The sequence below is a fragment of the Hemicordylus capensis genome, chromosome 4 (genome assembly GCF_027244095.1).
Source record: "Hemicordylus capensis ecotype Gifberg chromosome 4, rHemCap1.1.pri, whole genome shotgun sequence".
Classification (NCBI taxonomy): Eukaryota; Metazoa; Chordata; class Lepidosauria; order Squamata; family Cordylidae; genus Hemicordylus; species Hemicordylus capensis.
The window spans coordinates 261,768,889-261,790,986 of record NC_069660.1 but is presented as its reverse complement, the minus strand read 5'-3'; the positions used below and the strand labels follow the sequence as shown (position 1 = coordinate 261,790,986).

The following is a 22,098-nucleotide window of genomic DNA, read 5'->3' as shown; positions in this document are numbered from 1 at the left end:
AGTGGCAGAGGTGTGTGTGTGTGTGTGTGTGTGTGTGTGGCTCCATCAAGGAGCTGGCAGGGGGCGTGGGGATCAGGGGCCATGTGGCCCCTGGAAGTTCCCGTGTGAGTGTGTGGGGCATCCTGGAGAGACCCCCAGGGCTGGGAGGCTTGTTTCAGCCTTCCAGTGAGGGTCTCCTCAAGTGTTGCCATGGCGCAGAGGGGCTGCGCCCCGGCAATACACAACCAAAAACCCCGGGTTAGCAGAGCACTCACTCCGCTAACCTGGGCTAAGTGCAGAGAGAGTTAAGTGGGTGACCTGCTTTGGGAAAACCGGGCTCATCTGCAAGCCCGGTGGTTCCCACGGTCCGTGGGAAGTGGGCTAAGCTCCCTTAGCCCATTTTCCACTGATCGTGAGAATACCCTCTCAGTGTGATTTAGTGAAGTGAAGCTTTGTCCCACACTCAAAATGCTTTCTTAAAATGTTACCTTACTGTCCATTAGCACTTGTTTATTATTGGGCTAGAGCACCAGCTGAAGCTGTTGAAAGGTAACATGGACACATGTAAGAAGTGTAAACTTCAAAAAGGATAAAACCAGTGGACATTGTTTAAAATGAAGAAAAATATGTGAGGCACAGACTCAATTGATTGAATTATAAAGATAAAAGATCCCTCCCCAAGTAACCACTGTAGTGGTCAAAGAAGAACTGAGGTAGAATAAGCAGAGTAGCACTATATGTATGACTTTTGAGTGCAGTGTTTCCATCAAAATGCTTTGAGGCAAAGCTCTAGAATTTTCTGAATGGGGTACTATGCGACTGCAGAACCCCATAGAGATAACTGCACAGATGACCACTTCAAGAACATCAGTTATAAGTAACTTGCTTTTCTTGGGACTCTATACGGCCTGTATCCTTTTCAAATATGAATATAATAATCAGAGTGTACAAAAACATGCAATTTTCAGTGAATACTAATTATAGAAGTGATAACTATTAATCTGCAAAGTAAGGTTCTAGGATCTCATTTTTCATCCCCACCAGTAGCAATCATTAAACAAAGTTGCATCCAAAAAATGATTTCCATGAACTGAAGAAGTTTCATTCATGCAAAGAGGAAGAATGTCTCCTCTACTCTGAAGCTCTTTGTGCTCCCCCCTGCTCACCTAAATCAGCCCCTGGGAATTGGGAAATGAAACTCTTAGTGGAAAAAATTCTTAGGATACAACCTATACTGAGCCAAGTCTTCAGCCCTTGGCTTTTAAGGGAAGGATGAAAATAAAAGTACTTGACACTAGACTTGAAAAACTTTGGCTAATGGAAAGATGCTATGAGCATTTTGTAATCAAAATGATTCAGATGCCTTGACCTGGAAAAAGTGAAATGCTGCAGAAAGAATGACTGCCTGTTGGGCACAGCTTAATCTATTGCTTATGCTTTGGCTCTTTGCCTGTGAATGAGTGCTGTTTATATATATAAATATAGCTCTTGAAAATCATAATTCATGAATTATGGTGACCTGATGTAGTGTAGTGGCTAAGAGACTGACTGGGGATCAGGTTGCAAATCTTGCCTCTGCCGTGAACCTACTAGATGGTGTTCAACAAGCCACTCCTTCTCAGCCTCAGTTCCCCAGCTGGTGGCAATTACAGTGGTCCCTCTACTTACGAAATTAATCCGTTCCGAATGCACATTTGTAAGTCGAAAAGTTCGTAAGTCGAAAAGCGGTTTCCCATAGGAATGCATTGGGAACGGATTAATGCGTTCCGGAACCTAGAAAAAAGACCCAGACCCCCAGTAAGGCTTGCAAACTGCACAGGAACATTTCTTTTCAAGAATAAACAGGCAGTAAACAGGCAGGCAAGTCGAGGAAACTGCATGTAAAATTCGTAAGTCGAGGAAACCCCATCTAAAAATTTGTAAGTCGAAAAAACCGCATCTAAAACCGGATCTAAAACTGCCGTTTGTAACTCGAAAAATACTTATGTCAAGTAGTTCGTAAGTCAAGGGACCACTGTACTAGCTCATTTTATAGGGTTGTTGGAAGGATGACACCATGATAATGCTTGTGAAGAGCTTTGTACAAAAGCTCAAGTACAAAAAAACCTATACAGATGGTTCCTCATGGTTTTATATTATGAAATGCCCGCTATTGGCACAATCAAAAAAGTCAGCCAATTTGATTTCAGTGGTATTTAAGAATTCCCGTCTTTCTCTGGATTGCACTCAATGCCTGCAATCCAGAAGGGTGTGTGTGTGTGTGTGTGTGTGTGTGTGTGTGTGTGAGAGAGAGAGAGAGAGAGAGAATATGAAAAAGCCTTAGTTGTGTGTAGAGCTTCTTTCCACTCTGTTGTTGTAGTAGTCATATGTAGCAAAGATAAGGCATGTCAAATTGGACACATCAGTGTAGTGAAGAACTAATAGCAACAAGGAAAAAGAGAGGAGGCACAGGAAAATTAGAGCATGATTCAGAAGCATCTATACTACCTTGTTTCATGGGGAAAGTGAAACAAGCAAGCCAAAAGTAGTGCAATAAAGATGCACATGCCATTCTAACATGGCAGGCCCCCTTCAATGTGACAGAAGCCTTTTGGTTGGATCCTTTCTGTGCTTCCTCCTGCTATTTCTGACTTCTTGGATTGATCAAGGCTAGTTCCAGGTTTTTCTAGGCCTTGGGCAAGAGACTGTAGTGCTTCTTCCTTCTGCATACAAACCATTTCCTTCCAGTGGCTCAGTCTCACTACTGCCATTGTGAAGCTATTCTCAAGTGCAGCAGAAACTGGACTAAGGGAGCCCAGTCCGGTTTTTACTGCTCATGTGCAGCAATGGGAGCCATGTGGCTCCCGGCAGTAAGCCCGCTTATGAAGCCCATGGTAAGCCTGCTTATGCAGTCCACCAAGGAAAGTATTTCCGCTTTCCTTCCATGTGGAAGGAAAGCCATAAATGGGCTGCAGATAGCAGAGCCCGGCAGCCATGCAGTCACCTGGCAGGGGGGAAGGAGGAAGGAGCACGCCACTGCCCACATAGTGGGCTTAGAAGTTAAAGGGGGGGCCACTGTGACTCTTCCCTCTTGGCCTTTCACCTTCCCGGCAGCCCATTGCCACACCCCATGCCTCCACCAGCGATCTTTAGGGGGCAAAAGGGGGAGCTTTCCCCTGGCCCAGTCGCCCCCACTCCCCACAGCGACTGCTGCCACCACTCCTCAGATTTTGCCACCGTAGACAGATGCCGCCTCTGTGTTAATCTGCGCCTGTTTATAACAGTAAAGCCTTTCACTTCCCAGTCAGTAAGGGGGTGTTTTTCACATTTCAGGAGACCCATGGTCCTGAAATATGAAAAACACCCCCATTTTGTTTGTCTGTAAGGAATATAGTTCTCAGTGGTGTCTCTAAAATTGATTGGAATTTGTCCAACTGATTTTAAGGAGACAGAATACAGGGCAGATTTTCTGGTTCTGATAAGTACTGCATTTAATGTATTGCCTACTGTCATGTTTATGTATTCTATTATTTGATGTACCAAATAATTTGATGTTCTGTTGACATATGTTCAAAGACAACTAAGTGGGAACATAGTGACAACTATATGAGCCAGTATGGTGTAGTGGTTAGAATGTTGCACTAGGACCAGGGAGTCCTGAGTTCAAATTCCCATTCAGCCATGAAACTCACTGGGTGACTCGGCCAGTCACATATCTCTCAGCCTAACCTACCTCACAGGGCTGTGAGGATAAACATAACCACGTAAACCATTCTGGGTTCCTTGAAGTGAGATATAAATGTAACCAACAAACATGGCAGTGGTTTATAAAATAATACATGGTATGGAGAAAATAGAATTTTTCTCCCTCATGATCATAGATCCTAAAACTCAGGATCATCTTGATTGGCAGGAGATTCATGACAGATAAGGCAAAGTACTTCTTCACCCAAGACATAAAGTATGGAATTTGCTGCTATGGGATGTGGTGATGAATTTATTATTTAAACCTAATTTAATTAGAATTAGACAGAATCATGGAGAAGGGGGTCTATCGATGGCTGTTAGTCATTCTGGCTATGTGGAACTCTTTTGTAGTATGGGAGTATCATTGAATACCAGTTGTTGGGGTAGCCATGCAGAGCAGAGCTATTGCCTTCATTTCCTGCTTGTAGACTTCTAGAGGCATCTGGATGGTCATTTGGAGAAACAGAATGCTGGACCTTTGATCTGATCAAGCAGGGGATCAAGTTCTTATATTATGTGAATCAACAAAGAAAAAAGTTGTTATTATTATTATTATTATTATTTTACATTTTATATTCCGCTCTTCCTCCAAGGAGCCCAGAGCGGTGTACTACATACTTAGGTTTCTCCTCACAACAATCCTGTGACGTAGGTTATGCTGAGAGAGAAGTGACTGGCCCAGAGTCACCCAGCTAGTATCATGGCTGAATGGGGATTTGAACTCGGGTCTCCCCGGTCCTACTCCAGCACTCTAACCACAAATCAGTTAAAATTTGTTAAATATTAGCTAGTCAAATATCAACTTAGTTCTCTCTAAAAGGAAATCCAAAGGTTATATAAAAATATTTTAAAGATGTTTTTTTCCTGAAAGACAAGCAATAAGATAAAATTATGCAGCTCCAGAGAAAGGTTGCTTCATAGCCTTGGGGACAGAACTGAAAGTCCCTGCTTGTTATGTAGATAGAAAGGAGTGTTTGATTTTAGAGAAATGAGGGGTCAGGTCTAGGTAAAATGCATTAGTTCTTCCTTCAATAAGTTCTGATTTAAACGAAATGATATTATTGCTATAGAATGTTCACAGGCAAATACTTGGGATTCTGCAAGACCAATATATGTTTGAAAAGTTGTATATGCAGTTTGAATTCTGAAGTGGCTACAGTGTTGCCTTTCCCTTCCGAGTGTATGAGCCTGATAGGTTCTACCTATATTCAATAAATAGTTTATTCACTGTTTCAAGACTTTTGTGATCTTTTGAAAATGTATTTAACCCTCAAGGTTAAAGGAAGATGAAATCCCACAGAGAGAGTGCATAGTTCATCTCTGCATGCCAACCGCCTTGTACAAGACAATATGGTAGCCCACCCTGTGGCGTCTTTGATATATTCACTATGTCTGGACTCTCCTTCTCTCCCACTTAGTCTGATCCTCCTTTTGCTAGCCTGCTGTGCTCAGTGCTGCATCTTCATTCAGCCAGTGTATGACACAGAGAGAGGATAATAATTTTGAGACTCAGCTAGGCACTGACACATGCAGCTCAAGGCAGAAAGCTAAACAGACCTAGAATCTCTCTAAAGTGTTGCATTAACTTCTGTCAGAAGTACAAGAAAATGACTGAAATGTGGTGCAGTCATGGGCTTGACCTCTATTGTGTGTCTTAAAAATTCATTCTACTTGTGTTGTACATTTGACAAAACATTCAACCATTAGATTTCCACAGCTAGAGTAAGAATAAGTAAATTGGAGAATTAATGGGGGGGAATACCAGAAGGACTCAGGATTTAGTATCTGTATGTCTTAACTATTGCAATGTCTCAAGTACTGTAATGATTGAAAGCAGCTTCTTAGTCAAACAGTAAAGGCACACAGATGTAATCTTGGTGGCTCGCGCACACCCATGGAATTATCTCACATGAGTTTCTTTTCTTGAGCTATAATTTAAGCCATCCATAGATGTGTTGATGCAGTGGAGTGCTGATGCAGTTGTGAAATCATATCCAGATTTATTTTGGTGAGTGTTTTTTAACTAAAGTCCATATATACTACTATCACCACTATTTATATACTGCTTTTCAACAAAAAGTTAGCAAGGTGGCAGGGGTGTAGCTATAATTGAGCAGATGGGTTCCAAGAACCTGGGGTCCTGCAGCTCCACTCCTCCCTATTTTCTTCATTATCTCCCTCACTCCTAGGGACCACCGGGGAGAGGGGTGAACATTGGCCTTCTCTTCCCTAGCTATGCCCCTGCAAAGTGGTTTACATGGGCGGGTGGCGGTGGGTGGGGAATATAGTTCCCTGTCCCCAAAACACTGACAAAGAAACACAAGACAGACATCAGAAACAGCCACTGAAGGAATGCTGTGCTGGGGTTGAATAGGAACAGTTGCTTTCCCCCTGCTTTATATAAAATTAATCACCACTTTGAAATATGCCTCTTTGCCCAGTTAGCATACATATGTATACTGTATTTGTAACCTTAAGAGGGTGGGGGAGATGCAAAATGAAAACTGTGGCAAGCGGAACTTGTGCAATAGTTTGAACAAAGTCTGGAACAAACTAACAAAAGCAAGAATAATAGCTCATTAATGCATCAGTGCTGGTCTACAAGTAAGAACAGGTAATTTAGAATTCGAAAATCTATGGGGGAACTGGGCATAATTTCATAAGTATTTGTAGAATTTTTTGCTGATTGGCTGCAAGTGGAATTTTATAGCTATATGTGATAAATTGTTAAAATACATTTTTACTATTTCTGAGTATATATTTTAAAATAAAACAAGTTCATAACCTATTTTAAACTAGAAATCATTGGGTGAGTTAAAAATCAAACCTATGGCTTTATGATCCTGTTTCCCGAGCAGCAACAACTACAGTGCTGCTCCGCAAGAAGTAGGTGGGACAGAAAAGAAGGCCCATAGATCAGTTGAACCCATGCTCAGAATTCAGAAAGTCTTCTGGATCTCTAAGTATCAACACTGCAGCAAAGATCTATACTTGAGGCTTTAAAGAACTGCTGCCAGAGATCAGACATTGCTGGATCAAAGGTCCTTAACCATGGATGGTCATAAGAACACAGAACACAAGAACAGCCCTGCTGAATCATGGACAAGGCCTATCTAGTGCAGCATCCTGTTTCACAAAGTGGCCAACTAGATGCTTCTGGGAAGCCCACAGGCAAGAGATGTAAGTACACCACCTCTCCTGCTGTTGCTCCCCTGCAACTGGTATTCAGAAGCATCCTGCCTCTGAGCCTGGAGGCAGCCTACAGCCATCAGGACTAGTAGCCATTGATAGACCTGTCCTCCATTTGTCTAAACCCCTTTTAAAAAATATTAAAACTAGTGGCCATCACCACATCCTTTGGCAGAGAATTCCATAGATTAATTATGTGCTGTGTTAAAAAGTACTTCCTTTTGTCAGTCCTAAATCTCCTGGCAATCAGTTTCATGGGATGACCCCTGGTTCTAGTGCTGCAAGACAGGGATAAAAAATTCTGTGGGCTAGTTTTATAGACCTCTGTTATGTCTTCCCTTAGTCACCATTTTTCTAAACTAAAAAGCCACAGATTATGTAGCCTCCCCTTATAAGGAAGGGGCTGTTGGGCCCTGATCATCTTGGTTACTGTTTCTGCATGTTTTCCAGTATCTCTTTTGAGATACAGTGACCAGAACTGTAGACACTACCCCAAATTTGTCCACACTTTTTAGTGTTTCATCACCATCCCATGAAGCTGAAGGCCAGGAATTTTAGGACCAACAAAAGGAAGTGCTTTTTCACGCAGCACATAATTAATCTATGGAATACTCTGCCACAGGATGTGGTGAGGGCCACTAACTTGGATGGCTTTAAAAGGGGCTTAGACAAATTCATAGAAGACAGGTCTATCAATGGCTACTAGGCTGGTGGCTATAGACCACCTCCAGTCGCAGAGGCAAGATGCCTCCAAATACCAGTTGTAGGGGAGCAAAAGCAAAAGAGAGGGCATGCCCTCATATCTTGCCTATGGTCTTCTCCGAGGTATGTGATGGGCATCTGTGTGAAACAGAATGCTGGACTGCATGGGCGTGGGCCTGATCTAGCAGGGCTGTTCTTATGATAATGCCATACTTTTTCAGTGGCCATGGTGCAACCTTTTGTTAACATGCTAACTGGGACTGTGTTCATAATTTTGACTTTTGTTTTTGTAAATCAGCTAGTTAGAGCATGCTTGTTCTATAAATCTTTTCTGAAGTTGTTACTCTTAAATGCGAAAAGTGGAAGATGAACTGAAGAACCTGAACTCAAAACTTCAGAGAGGTTTTTTAGTGAACCAGACCTGCACTGTATTGAACCCAAACTGAAACTTAGTCCATAAACACAAGTGGTAACTGGTTTGATAAGGCCAGCTTTTATTTATATAATTAATATTTGTGTGCCCGGTATTTTTCTGCATATTTCATGTATATGGTTTTTTAAAATCTTTAAAATAGCAAGCTGTTTTGAAATCATATTTTTTTTCTTAAGTTAAATAATTATTCGTTCCATAAGGTTAAATTGCAAGTAAACTTTGATAATATTCTGCATTAAATGTATCTAAACCAGTTCAAAGTGTGTGAACTGGTTCAGTCAGTCGTTATTACGGTCACTGACCAGCATAAAGTACATTTTAGAACCTAAGTAGCAATAGATTTTATACTCTAAGACTATCATAAGATGATTTAAAATATTCAGTAAGAAACATAAAAGATGCTAAAATACATTACTAAAATAAAATGATTTAAAATGTGAAAAATAGGCATGTGACTGCACTAAAATCTAGCTATGGCTCTAATAAGAGACATGGTAGACTCTAGGCTACATTTTTATTTAACTACGGCTGCAATAAGAAGCATAGGAGTAAACCATGTAGCAGTACCCTAGATCGTGTTGCATGCTTATAAAGTAGGAAAAGGTTTTAAAAGATTTTAAAACATAGACAATCATGACAGTCATCATTTAAGGTAATAAAAGCGTTAAAAGGATATCCTATAATATACACAAAAATATAAGCCAGTAAAATAGTCGCCAGGAATTTGCGGGTCTATAGGGTGTAAACTGGTTAAGTTACTGTCTGAACTGGAACTGAACGCAAAATTGTAATTTTTAACTTCCTTGAAAAAGGTGTCTGTGTGTGGGGTGGGGGGAATCATCACCACACAGGTCAAAATTATTGGAAATGGAAAACATTTTAGCCCAATTCATATGTTCTGTTCTTGGGGTAGTGTACTCACATAGAAGATAAATTCACCAATCCAATTCATGGCATATCCCACCCCATCCCCACCTTTTCTCGCATCTGGTACTTGTCTGCAGAGGCCAGCGCAGAGATCTGGAAGGTTTCTTTCTGTGTTCCCTGCATTCAGGACTTGCCCCTAAAGACAAGCACTAAATCTGGGGAGAATTTGAGGCATGGCCCTGGAGCATGTAAGTGCAGGACTAGCCAGTATTTCCTCCTCCCCCACCATTCAGGTAAACATGTATGCAGAAGTATAAGGCTTGCAAAGAACTACTGGCCTGGTTAGTACAATTGTTCACATCTAGATTTAATGTGGGTTACCAGTATTCGCATGATTGTGTGAACCCATGCCAAGATGATTGATGGCCCAAGATGAATTTAAGATTCCCATTTAAGATTAGGTTCATACAAGCACACTGATGTTGGTCATCCACATTAAACCTAGTTTCATATGATAGTGTGAATGAGGCTAACATTTTGCCCTTAAAAAAAAAAAAAGAGTTCCATTTGGGGCTCAAACGTACCTTGTATCTGTGAGGATTACTCTCTTTTTTAAATATAAAAGCTGGGATTTATTAGAAGTGTTGTCACAAACCAGCATCTTAGAGTTGAGATGTAGATTTTCATCTCCATCTCATATAAGAAGAGACTGTTTCAGTTTTATAATGACGTCCTGTTTACAGAGCTGTTCTGTTTTTAGCTATAATGGTTTCCATAACAAGATCAGTTTTTTTCTTTAGCCTAATCACTAGATGATTTACTTCTGCAATCTATCATTGCTTTATCCACATTTTACCATCTCTGACTTGCAAATGTCACCCTTTCTTGTCATTAAGAAATTACTCACTCTGCATCTGGGTCTTATAAAAAATGATGCCCACTTTTGAAAGCTTTTTCAGGATTAGTAGTACTATGCAGTTAGTACAGGCTAAAATGTACAGCAAAAAAAAAAAATCCTATGTTTTAAAATACAGATAAATCAGCAGGTGCTTATGCTTAATGGGTTATCGCTCTCTTCATAATTGTGGCACATGGCTTTTTATAAGAAAATATAAGGTTATTTTTAAAAGAAAATACAACCCTGATAAATCATCAATGTAAATAAATTATTTTGGATAGAAGATTGAAAACAATAGCTTGGAACTTTTCCAAGTTTTAGATACACTTCAGAAATCTGGATACCTTTATTCACTAGCAACGTTAATTTAATTATATGAGAAAGAAACCTAAAGAACTTCCTGACAAGAAGTATTATAGTTTATGCTTGTAGAAAATGACAAGGCATAAGTAATCAAAATGTGTTCGCTAAGTGGTGTAATTAGGTGTATCCTTAATCACATCCCTAACCATGGTTGGGTCTTATATTTTATAAAACTCAATTTTTGTAGGACATTATCTTAAAATACCATCTCTTATGGATACAAAATTATACAGATCAATTTTCAGTTGCTTTGGAACATTAATGTGAGTTATTATTCTGAAGATTCACAATTAGTGTCACTGGCTGACATACAAACTAGTGATGCACTGGTGCAACAAACAAAGATACAAGAAGGTCACCTAGCTGAGCTCATTGTTGCTCAGTCTCCTGTGGAACATTGCACTTGCACAACAAGGACAGTGGATAGCTTTGCATCATTCCTAGAACATATATGAACTGAGGAAGAAATTGAACAGCAGGAAGCATCCCACAGGTTGCACAAGCAGTGTTGCACTGGTGCACCATTGTCTAGGCTGTAAGCTCCTGACTTAGCAGAACTAGCTAGCGCAACATCCTGGCACTAGTACAACATGTTTGTGCTAATGCAGCATTAGACTGTGTATTAGTCACTGGTTGACATGCAGTGCAGGGTAACATTTAGATGCCATGCTGCGGGCATCTAAAACAACACCTGCGGTATCCGGGGTAGTCTGCAGGGAAAGCGGATTACACTTACCCTTCCCACAGATGATTGTTCTTGCTTCCTTGGCCGGCAGATTTCCCACCCAGATGACTGGTGGTTGCTTCCTGCAGCACCAAGTGTCAAGGTGCCAGGATTCACCGCCCTACCCCCAGAGCTCCAATAATGAACCACATGAGTGCGTAGTGCATTATTGGGGTCCCCTCCCCCACCGTGTGTGCCAGCCGCACTAATAAATGAAGTTAAGGAAGCGCTTGCTCCCTTGACCTCATTTTAAAAGGAGGCTACTTAAGCAGGTTTGCCGCCATGTAGCCACCGGGATCAGGCTCTATCCCGGCAGTTCATACACATGTGCAAAACCAGGCTGGGCTCCCTTAGCCTCTGTGTGTGTGTGTGTGTGTGTGTGTGTGTGTGTGTGTAGCCTCATTCTGTCATTTGAAAAAGAATATAGTTTTTTTTTAAAAAAAAAAAAGATGCATTTCATCAAGTGTTGAGTAATCAAGTGATATGAACAAGCCTTAGCAGTTAAGACTCTGTACATGCAATCTTTGACCATGAGCAATTGGAGAGATTTTCCTTGCACTGCCACTTGCCAGCAAAGTGCAAATCCTACAGTAATTACATATCACTCTCCAGGGATGTGAAAATCGATTCGGGTACATATCAATTTGTACCCGAATCTAGCTGATTCGGGCTGTTTGGAGACAGAACAAATTGCCCCTGTTGTCCATTGGCTAAATTTGGGTCCAAATTAAATTGATCCAGATTCTACTCAAATTGCTTCAAGATTCGGATTCCTTCTATTATTTTCCCCAGATACCCAGCTTTCATTAAAACAAAACAAAACCCTAAGCTCTAGCCCTTGTAGAAGTGGAGTTATGGAGCAAAATGTGTGGTAACTATTTTTCAAGAGTTTGGATTCTTTGGAGTATAATAACTTTTCCTCAGTGAATCCCTATGAGGATTCATTACACAGCTTCATTTATTTTATTCATTTTGACTGTCTTTGAACAGTGCCAGCTGTCAACTGCCATGTTCCAACTGCACCCCCTCCCACCCGCAGGGCAGTGGGGTACTACTCAGTTTTATGTTCTAAGAATTTTTTCAAGTGTCTAGACTTTGGTGTTTAATAACCTTTCCTCATAATGAATCCCTATGAGGATTCATTTCACACCAAAGAGTCTAAACACCTCAAAGCTTCCTAAATTATAAACTGAGTACCCAGTGGCTTGTGTGTTGGAGGGTAGTTGGCATATGGGATGCCACTAATTCCCCACCCCCACCCACAAAGCAGTGGGTTCAAAATGAACAGAAGAAATGAAGGTGTGTAATTAAGACACCAAAGAATCTAAACACTTCAAAAATCCCTAAAAATTAAACTGAGTACTAGGGAGCAAAAGGTTGCCAGTTCAAATCCCCACTGGTATGTTTCCCAGACTATGGGAAATACCTATATTGGGTAGCAGCGATATAGGAAGATTCTGAAAGGCATCATCTCATACTACACGGCAATGCTAAACCCCTCCTGTATTCTGCCAAAGAAAACCACATGGCTCTGTGGTCACCAGGAGTCAACAGTTACTCAATGGCAAAACTTTAACTTTACCCCAGTGTGTTGGTGTGGGGTGTAGTTGACACATTGCAGTTGACACTGTTCAAATACAGTCAAAATAAACAGAAGAAAGGGTAGGCAATGAATCCTCATAGAGATTCATTATGAGGAAAAGTTATTATACACTAAAGAATCCAAACACTTGAAAAATAATGACTGCACATTTTGCTCCTTAACTCCACTTCTACAAGGGCTAGAGCTTAGCTTTAAAAAGATATGTTAAAAAACAAATTAAAGCTGGGGATCCACTTTAGGGTTAGCATAGGGCAACTTCAAATCCCCATTATTTCCTATGGTGGAAATATACAAAATCAGTAAAAACTTAAAAAATATTTTTAACCAAGTGCCCCAGTACCTTGAAATTTGGGTGGAAGGTAGCACCCATGGGGCCCTACCCACCACCCAAATTTGGTGCCCCCAGGACCTTTATGAGTTATCTGAATTGATTTGAATCTGAATCAAATTGAATCGAATCCAAATTGAATCTGGGATGATTTGGGGGGACAGATTCGGATACAAAACAAATCAGGAGTGATTCCAGTCAGGCACATATTGAATCAAAAAAATAAATTTATACACATCCATATCACCCTCTTGTTAGGCACTCTGTAGTAGCAACAACAACAACAGCACAATATTACTGCCAATGGTGAACCTCTTCCAGTAACAGAATTTTGGGGCTGAGTGCTAGCTAGCAAAACCATTTCCCCCGATGGTTGGAGACATGATATGAAGGAAAGACTTCTTTATACTCTACAACCAAAGCTCTTTGGTATGGTAATTTACAAGATGGTCTTGACTTAAACTGGGCCTGATGCTAAATGTGTATTTTTGTCCGTGTTTTTTTCTTAATTGAAAAGGGAATCCTGATCAGAATGCACAATGAGGGTGCATTTAACCCCTTCCTCTCATGCTACACTCCTGATGAGAATGTTTCCTCTTTCTGAAGCTGTTATAATCCCTCAAGAGGAAACATTTCATAGGGACCATGGTACAAGGGGAAAGGGTGCTCCTTTGGTCCTGATCAGGGTTAGGAATGTGCATGGAACCAGTTCGAAAGACCAGCAGTTTGGCCAGTTCGAAGTTGGGGGGAATCTCTTTTACGGATGGGGGAGGGTGCTGGCGCTGCCTTTTAAAATGGTCTGGCAGGGCAGCAGCATACCTCCTTGCCACCCCGGTGCTTCCTTGGACTGGAAGTGAGTGGAAGTTGCCGTTGCCCGTGCGCCTGAGCAAGCGTGATGTGTCTGTGCATGTCATGATGTGCGCATGCGCAGTGGCAACTTCTGGACACTTCCAGGTCAAGGAGGCACCAGGGTGGCAAGGAGGTATGCTGTTGCCCCACCAGACCATTTAAAAAGGCAGTGTCGGTGGAGGAGTAAGAGCACCCTCCCCTGTCGTTAAAGAGACCCTCCCCTTTGAACCGGCAGGCATCAGTGCCATGCACACCACTAATTAGGGTTCCTGAGGCTGCTATACTAAGAAAACACACACGCACAAATGATATTTTGAATGTCATGTCTGATTGACCCTTTATGACTTAGTGGCAAGTAGTGACCTAATGGCAGAGCCATTAGTTTTCACTGAAGTTTTTCAGATTCGTTTACTGGTAATGAGCTCAAACTCTTCCATGTTGCCATTTGGTAAAACTGTCAAGAGCCCAAATCGAATATTTAGACATTTTGGCTAGGAGGAAAGTGAAATAAAATTAACAAGGAAAAGGGAGCTAGCCAAAACATCTCTTTCTTTTTAATTCCAGAACTAGTCCAAGAAACTGGAGTTGGTTGAGCCAAGGGTATTTATAAGCCTAGATTGTGCAGAGAAACAACATATCAGTTGTTATAGCAATTGGGAGCCTCTTGGCTCTCTCTGCAGTGTAACTTTTTGTTTTCCAAGTGGAAATGTTGTCCAAGATGAAAAACAAAGAGTTTTAAGTTGTAGCATCATGAAGACTAACAAATTTATTGTAGGATACAATGTCCAGGACTAGAAGCCATTTTATCATTTACATGAAATGTTATTCTTGGTTGGCATATGAGTGTGCATTGTAATGGTCAGCAGTGGGGCGAATGGGGTGAAATGGTTAGCATTGTCAGCAATATAGTCTGACAATCCAATGTGAACCTTAATCATATATAAACAGCAATTGGTGATAACATAATCAGCCTAAGTTAAAGGTAAAGTGTACCGTCAAGTCAATTTTGACTCCTGGCACCCACAGAGCACTGTGGTTTTCTTTGGTAGAATACAGGAGGGGTTACCATTGCCTCCTCCTGTGCAGTATGCCTTTCAGTATCTTCCTATATCGCTCCTGCCCAATATAGCACCAGCAGGGATTTGAACTGGCAACCTTCTGCTTGTTAGTCAAGCATTTCCCCACTGCGCTTACTTAAGGTGACTATAATCATCCTAGCTTTGCTAAATTAACTAACAACTGCAGTTAGAAGATCATCTTGATTCAAGCCTGAATGGCTAGAATCAACTTTCCTGATAAATTCTTGATAATAAATCTAAATTCTAATTCTATAATAAATTCTTGATATAAATCTAAAACTCTTTGAACTGAGAATTCTGGTGAAGATGGACATAGTGGTTGAATAGGGCCATAAGTGCACGTATTAGGATCTTTCACCTTTATGGAAAATAGGTTAGTCTTAAGGCAGTTTGTACATTTACAATTTGGAAATTCTGAGCATGCAACATAATTGTTCATATGCATAATTCTTTATATGGGTATACACACATACATTGGTGCAATGTTCCTCCCTCTTAAAAAAATTTTTTTAAATGAAAGCATCACAAATTTCAGTTTTGTTTGGTATATCCATCCCACATCACATTATAAATTTCAGCTTCTGTCCTTTGTAAAATACATAGCATAATTTTATACTTGACTGTACAGCTATGAAAAAATGTTTAATGTTACTTTCACCATAGTTTTCTTGACCTCACCCTTGGTTTAACCTTTATCCTTGTTTATATAAAACAGTTTTATTCTGATTTGTATCCAAGAGGCTTAGGGTGTCTTATATTATTCTTTTATTTTATCCCCACAACAATCCTGTGAGGTAGGATGGGCAAACTAATTATGACTGGGCCCAAGTTCACCCAGTGAACATCACACTGACTAGGAATTTGACCCCAGGTCTCTTTGGTGCAACGCTCTAACCACTATATGACATTGTGTCTGTTTTCTCTGGGCAGGATCCAGACTAAGTCATGATGAAGTCACATCAATTCCAATTGAAATTAATAACAACTAAGTCTAGATCTTGCTCGATATTTCTTGCTGCTCTCCTTGGGTGGAATAGTCTTCCATTTTAGCAACTCCCACGTATTATTTTTCTTCTTCCTTAAATTCTACTTACCGGAATATTATATAAAGCCTTGTTATATATTGGTGTTCACATACCTTGCATTCTAGCTGACATTTGTTTCATCATATCTTTGAGATATAGCACTCTGTAACCCTAAAACTGACTGCATACATTAAAATAGTTCAATAAATATTAACAGCATAGCTCAGATTGGATTTTATTTCTTCAGAATTACTGCTTTTGAAATCAGATGGGGATTCTTCACATTAGTAGTGCTTCTCTCACTGGTTGTTTACAAAGCTGTTCCCAGTCTTCTACAGAATTTGTATACGTAAATTCTATTTGTTAGAGATTGAAATTTGTGGCTATGATACACAGCCTGGTTAAGCTATTGTTCTGATGATAAATTATCGTTTAAAAAGAACTTTGGTTTAACAGCCTGATTTTATACATACATGCTCAGACATTAGTGCAATGGTCTCAGTCACGGAAGCTGTTCTCTCAAGCAGCAGGAACTGGGCTAAGGGAGCCCAACCTGGTTCTTGCTGCTCGTGTGCAGCAGCAGTGGGAGCTCCGCAGCTCCCGGCAGCAGCTCAGTGGCAAGCCTACTTATGGAGCCCACATCTTAACCTGGGTTAACCTGGGTGTGAGGGCACCCCCAAAAAGTGGGTGAAATGACCGTGTGTCACTGTGGCACAGCTCCATGCCATGACGACTCACTAGTAGCCTCCTGAATGGGAGGCTGCAACAAGCCTCCCAGTGTTGGGAGGCTCCCCAAAAGCCACCGTTCACTCACATGGTGCCTTATGGAACTCCTAGGGCCCAGGAGGCCCACGAAACCCACCACCCCAACCAGCTCTGTGATGGAGCTGGTAATTGTCTGGGCAGCCAATCTGGCCACCCAGGAAGGGCTCCCTGCTCATCTGCGGGGAGAGCAGGTCAAGCCTACTCTCCCTGCAAACCCCCTTTCAGCTCTACACATGGATTCTGTGTAGAACCATATTGTGTCAATGGATTTCACTCCTAAATTAGTGAGCATAGGATTACTGCCTAAGTTGCATATCAACGAGTCGTATACTTTGCTAAATATTTTGTGACTTGGCTAAAAAAAAAAACCCCACAACTGAATGAAATTGCAGATAAGAATCTTGCTGTGTGATTATAGATGTAATATTGCCATATTTTCATTTGCCAAGTGTACAGCATATTTTGCTGGCTTCAAGGTACATTAATCAAGTTTTTAAAAGGCACAGCTCTTTTGAAAAAGTACCATAAGAACAGCCCTGCTGGATCAGGTCCAAGGCCCATTTACTCCAGCATCCTGTCTCGCACAGTGGCCCACCAGATACCGCTGGAAGCTACAGGCAGGAGTTGAGGGCATGCCCTCTCTCCTGCTGTTACTCCCCTGCAACTGGTACTCAGAGGCATCCTGCCTTCGAGGCGGGAGGTGGCCCACAGCCCTCCTAGTAGCCATTGATAGACCTCTCCTCCATGAAGTTATCCAGTCCCTTCTTAAAGCCATCCAGGCTGTTGGCTGTCACCACATCTTGTAGCAGAGAATTCTACAAGTGGATTATGCATTGTGTAAAAAAGTACTTCCGTTTGTTGGTCCTACATTTCCTGGCAATCAATTTCATGGGATGACTCCTAGTTCTAGTGTTATGGGACTAGGAAAAGAATTTCTCTCTATCCACTTTCTCCACACCATGCATGATTTTATAGACCTCTATCATGTCTCCCTGCAGTCGTCTTTTACCACCTCTACAATTTCTAGATAAGTGATTACCTGATTCCAAAATATGAGACAGGGGTGTCCTCAGAATTGTTCAGGTGTCAGATATTTCTAGACAAAGTATTACTTTTCAGATAATACTTGTAGAAGGTAAAGGGAAGATCTTCTCTTGCTGTCATCATTAAAAGAAACTTGATTTTTCAGGTTATATGTTACTTGACATTTACTTGAGCAAGTACCTGGCAAGTTTGCTGGCACAATAAATTTATTACATAATAAATCTCAGAAAGGAGTCTAATGTGGACAATTAGTTTGTGTCATACCACCTGCTCTCTTGACCCTTGCCCAACTTGGCTTATTGTATCTAACAATCTAAATATCTAAAAGATTATTGGAGAGGGTCTGGTAAACATCATAAATGCTTCTCGGAGGGAGGGTAGGATGTCGTCTTGTCTTAAGGAGGCGATTATTAGACCATATTTGGGGGGAAACCACTCACATTGGACCCCTTGGAGTTAGGCAAATATAGGCTTGTCTGTAATCTCCCATGGATGGGCAAGGTGATGGAGAGGATGGTGGTCTCTCAGCTCCAGACATTCCTGGAGGAAACTGATTATCTAGACCAGTGATTCTCAAACTTGGATCCTCAGGTGTTATTGGACTTCAACTCCCATAATCCCCAACCAAAGGCCACTGAGGCTGGGGATTATGGGAGTTGAAGTCCAATAACACCTGAGGACCCAAGTTTGAGAATCCCTGATCTAGACCCATTTCAAACTGACTTTCAAGAGGGCTATGGGGTTGAGACTGCCTTGGTCGCCCTGCTGGATGGTCTCCAATTGGGTATTGACAGAGGGAGTGTGACTCTGTGGATCCTTTTGGATCTCTCAGCAGCTTTCAAAAGCATCAATGCTGGTATCCTTCTAGGTCACCTGAGGGAGGTGGGATTAAGTGGCACTGTTCTGTACAGTGGTTTTCTTCCTACCTCTTGGATAGATTCCAGATGGTTTCACTTGGAGACTGTTGCTCTGCAAAGTGAGAGTTTATGTATGCAGTTCCAAAAGGCTCCATACTTTCTCCGATGCTCTTTAACATCTACATGAAACCACTGGGTGAGATCATCAAGAGATTTGGTGCAGGGTGTTATCAATATGCTGATGACACCCACATCTATTTCTCCATATCAACTTCATCAGGAAATGGCATAACTTCCCTAAATGCCTGCCTGGAGGGAGTAATGGGCTACATGAGGAATAACAAACTGAGGTTGAATCCAAATAAGAAGGGGGTACTGATTGTGGGAGGTCAAGACGCAAGAGATAATTTAGATCTATCTCTTCTGCATGGGGTTACACTCACCCCAAAAGATCAAGTACCTAGGGAGTGCTTCTGGATCAAAAACTCTCTCTAGTGTCTCAGATTGAGGAAGTGGTCAGGAGCACTTTTTTTCAGCTTTGGCTGATATGTCAGCTATGCTCATTTATGGAGGCAAATCACCTTAAAACAGTAGTACATATGCTAGTAATATGCTGGCTTTACTACTGTAATGCATTCTACCTGGGGCTGCCTTTGTACATAGTCTGGAAACTACAACTGGTAAAGAATGCGGCAGCCAAGTTGGTTTCTGGGACAACCCAAAGGGACTATATAACACCAATTTTTAAAGAATTGTACTGGCTATCGATATGTTTCCTAGTTAAGTACAAAGTGCTGGTCATTACCTATAAAGCCTTTAATAACTTAAGAGGGTACTTAAGAGAGGTACTTAAGAGTACCTCTGTCATGAACCTGCTGCCTATTAAGATCATATGGAGAGATCTGGTTACAGTTGCCAACGGGTCATCTGGTTGCGGTGCCTGTGATTCTCTGTGGCTGCCCCAAGGTTTTGGAATTCATTCCCTGTCAAAATAAGAGCTTCTCCATCTCTGATTGCTTCTAAAGCACCTGTTTTCTCAGGCTTTTAATTAAAACTAGTTCTAAACCGCTTAATGGTTTTATTCTGTGAATTGCTTAATTGTTCTATGAAAGTTTTAATTGTTGTAACTTGGATTATGTTTACATATATATAGTAGGCGGAATATAAATATAATAAATACATACATACATACATGTGATGGGGTGGAGGGTGGGCACTAGGTATGTTCATGGAACTGGCGGCAGCCAGTTTGATGGCAGGGGGTTTACCTTTAAGGAGCAGGAAGGGTGCTCTTATCCCCCCACTGCATTGCCTCCACTGGCACTGTGTTTGAAAACGGTCCTGCAGGGCGGCAGCATACCTCCTTGCCAGAGGACCGGAAGTGTCTGATACGTGTGTGTGCGCACCGGACACTTCTAGTTCAATGCGCACCAGGGCGGCAAGGAGGTGCACTGCCGCCCCAGTGGACCATTTGTTAACACAGCGCTGGTGGGGAGAGGGGTAAGAGCACCCTCCCTGCTTCTTAAAGGTACCCCCCACCACCATCAAATCGGCCAAGCCACCGGTCCTTCGAACCAGTTCAGAGGTCCAAAACAGGACCTCCAAACCGGTTTGTGCACATCCCTAGTGGACACAGGTTGTTTATGTAGATTTGAGTCATGTGTCCCCTGAATCTCACAGCACAGTTCCAAATATTTAAGACTAAACCCACACACATTTCGTGAGCATTTTCATCAAAGGCAGCAGAATTTTGGAAGGCGCAGGGCCATTCCAGGTTGTTTTCCTGTTGAAGCTCTGGGGCAGACTAATAGGCAAATTAAAGACAGGCAAATTAAAGCTTGGGGTCACTACTGCAGAGTCAAAAAGGTTTTCAAGTCACAGAGAGCAGTATCCAGTCTCAATAAGTCATTACTAATCGCCACTGAAATAAATAAACCATTAGTAATGACCAGTGATTAATTGCTCTTGGATTTAGTCATAACTAATGTTGTCTGGATCCTGCACAGTGAATAAATGAATTTAATTGCCCATTATCAGGGTGTTACCCTCCACCTTATGTTCTGCTGAAGAACGTGTGAAATTCCATGGTGAGAAACCAACCAAGCTGCTATTTTCCACAGGGCCATGTTCCACCATGTTCTCCCATAGAAAAAAACATAGAAAAGATGGGTAATAATCCTACACTTTTATAAGAGATCTGGAGAGGCTCTAGATCTCTTGTAAAATATTTCATTGAAGTATGGCATCTCTTCCCCATATCAACAGCTAAAAGCTCCAACTCCCTAAATGCACCCCACTTCATATTTAAATGAGACAAATACAGTAAAGAAATGTGGCTGTCTTCATTAGGGGTGTACACTATTGGCTCCCTCTCCAGAAAGGGAAGGGGACAAATGTCGGGCAGGATCTGTCCTTTGTCCTCTCCGCTTGACTAGCTCACAATATTTCCAGACTCAGTTCAGACCTCCCTCAGCCTGGATGATAGCAATGAGGGGGATGCTGGCTGATGCTCAGTGTCAGAAATTGCCCTTGCTGCCCAGTCTGTCAGTCAGACTGTGGGAAGGGGTGGCCTGAGCCTGACCACCTAGCCAGCCAGTAATGTGGAGAGGAACAGAGAGATGCGGGGTCAGATCGGGGGTATGATGTGGAGTCCTGCCCATTTCCCCAGAGGAAATGAGAAGGAAGGGAGATATCACATAGAGTTATGGGTTTGGGCTGTTTTCTTGTTTTTTGCTTGATTGCAGGGCAGATTCACTTAGATTTTATTCTATTTCCCACCCACTTGTCAGCGTTTTACTTCTGTTGGTGGTGGGGAAGGTCACAATTTTTGGCCACTTATATCGGGTACCTGGGTGGCAAACCTCAGGCTGCCCAGCTATTGTTTGGCCACAACTCATAGGAACATAAGAAGCTGCCATGCTGAATCAGACCATTGGTCCATTTAGCTTAGCATTGACAACACTGACTGGTAGCTGTTTCTCCAAGGTCTTTCTCAGTCCTACCTGAAGATGACAAGGATTAAACTTGGGTCTTGCATGCAAAGTCGATTAACTCTACCTCTGAGCTATGACCCCAACCCCACCTGTAATAAATTAGGGCTGGGGGTGATGGGACTTAGTTGGCTACCCCGCCTTATTGCTTAGAATAGTCTAGAAGGTGCCAGACTCCAATGATTCAAGAAAGATACTGTATGTGGCAAGTGGGTTTTTCAGGAAATAAAATAACATTTTACGAGAACTCATGAAATCCAGGCAAGATTTTGACTAAATATCAGCTAAACCCACAACTATGTTTTAAATTCTGTGCTTACTTGTTGATCTTATGCTTCCAGAAGATGCTTCCACTTTGGTTAAGAAGTCGGCATCAATAATTCTACATTTCCTTGCTTGTATACACTAAGTTCTAATCTAGAGGGTTGATGGTGTCACTGGTGACATCATATATGCAGATTCAAACTAGTTTGTATCTCACTTGCATCTATATTTTAATTCCTAATTGGCTTCACACTATTTGATTTTTTGTCACAAAGCTGTGTTTAAGGGAAGAAAAGTAATAAAATTTCTGTTTCACTGGAATGATAATTTTGATTATAAGAGTTGAGAGAAAATTGTAGTACTACTCTCACCAAGCAAACTGTTGTCTTATGCATTTTTGAGTTGCTGTTACC

General features: G+C 41.6%; 1 protein-coding gene across 8 annotated transcripts in view; it reads left to right on the top strand.

Moving 5' to 3' along the window:
* TOX (thymocyte selection associated high mobility group box) overlaps positions 1–22,098 on the top strand; it is a 347,867-nt gene that overhangs the window by 158,060 nt on the left and 167,709 nt on the right. The gene's annotated exons all lie outside the window — the stretch shown is intronic.